The sequence below is a fragment of the Trichechus manatus genome, unplaced genomic scaffold, assembly GCF_000243295.1.
Source record: "Trichechus manatus latirostris isolate Lorelei unplaced genomic scaffold, TriManLat1.0 scaffold00002, whole genome shotgun sequence".
NCBI lineage: Eukaryota > Metazoa > Chordata > Mammalia > Sirenia > Trichechidae > Trichechus > Trichechus manatus.
The window spans coordinates 12,487,881-12,489,818 of record NW_004443938.1 but is presented as its reverse complement, the minus strand read 5'-3'; positions in this window follow the sequence as shown (position 1 = coordinate 12,489,818).

Sequence of the window (1,938 nt, the reverse complement as noted above, 5' to 3'; positions counted from 1 at the left end):
CCCTCCTGGTATCTTTTTGATCTGAAATCCTATTGTGTTTCTAATCAGAGTCCCACAGTTTCATGCTTAATTGTTCTCTGATTATCCATGTATGTGTGTTTTGCTTCCATAATTAGACTGTGAACTGTCTAAGTTCTGGGACCAGACCTTGTATTTTTATATTAAGATTATGTTATCTGGTCTTGTGCTGGTCACTTAGTAGATGTTTTGTAATGTTTATTGTTGTTTGATTAAGCATAGTAATGTCATTGTAATGAGGAAATGAAAATATTTCTGTCCAAAAGGCAATAACGGTCATTATGTGAGAGTTTTGACAAAGTAAGAAAACATTTTTTGCTGGCTATTTTTTCTTTTTTCTTTTTACATTTTTTAAATTTTTTGGTGAAAATATACACAGCAAAAGATACACCATTTCAACATGTACAATTCAGTGACATTGATAATACTCTTCAAGTTGTGCAACTGTTCTCACTATCCTTTTCCAAATTGTTCCACCACCATTAACATAAATTTCCTGCCCCCTAAGCCTCTCATCTAACCTTTCGAGTTGATATTGTCAGTTTGATCCCACATAGATAATTCTTCATAAGAACACAGTTCTCAAGGCAGACATACTTTACTAATTAGGGCAAACCATTGTTTGATTCAAAGAAGACTTCAGGCGATAGTTTTGGTTTGAGGTTTAAGATTTAAGGATTATCTCAGGGCACTAGTTTTGGGGTTCATCCTTGGGGGCTGTTTTTGATGTAGGCGTGTATTCTGCTGTCTCAATCACTGATTGATAAGATGATTCTGTGATAGTTTCCTCTGCGGTCCAGGACTACTCATGCATTTAGTGCTGGGCACCTGTGCCTGACCAAGCTGAGACTCTCTCTGTGTGTTGGAAATTATCGAATAGGCCACAATCACTTCTCTGTTGGCCCAAGCACATGTGTGGAATTAGAAGTGCATCCATTTGTGTGGGCATTGGGCGGTGGTTAGTGATCGATCTCCTCTGCCTCCCTGGCCTGCCCTTGGCCCCAGTGGCTGGCCTGGGTGCCCCGCATATCTATCCTGCTCAACTCTTGGCTGAGGGTCAGGCACTTCTGCTTACTGTTGGAACTCATCCTTCCCATACAACAACAGAGGCTGGGCCCTAGCCAGGACTGTTCAGTTGCTGGCTGCATTTCAGCTACCCATTTGAGCCCTCCCTATGTGAAAAACATGAAAATGCAAAGGGGTTATTTTTGCAAGTTAAAAAAAAAAAGATGGCAGCAGATGTGGTAACAGATTTACTCATCATGATGTAAATTGATATTTTGTTTTCATTTTAGTTTAACAACATATAGGTATTCATAAAAATATTTGGCTGTAAAAAATTAAGAAAAATAACAAACGGCTGTTATCTATTACAATCCAATTCAGTTTCTTTGAAAAGAACTTCAAGTTGTAAGTAAAAAAAGAAAAAGTACTGAAATGAATATTAGTATTAAAATAAGATTTAAAGGTTGAGTAATAATCCAAACGACATTTTAAAATTCAAATTTACCATAATCAGTTGTACCTTGCTCTGAACAGATGTACTAGTTTACAGGGATGCGGACTGTGGCGATAGAAGTAATACAGGGCTGTTTTGCCACGTCCTTTATTTCTCTGACATTTATTTCTGTGTTTCTCCTCTTTTTTAAAGGAAACTGCTCATGTTTTGTTTTCTTGTGTAGCCATCACCAAGAGGGTGATTTTCCACTCCACCTAAGTGTGTTTATTCTTGTATATTTGCTGGGCCATAGACTGGTGAGAATTTTCTGCATTACAGTGCATCTGGAAAAGACCTTGTGTTACTAGTATTTGTAGTAAATGTCAGCGTGGTGATATCACCTAAACACATAACTATGGGGCCTTGGCAGGAGCTTGGGGATGTTTTCAGCTACTTGGAACTCTTTATTATAATGGTATTCA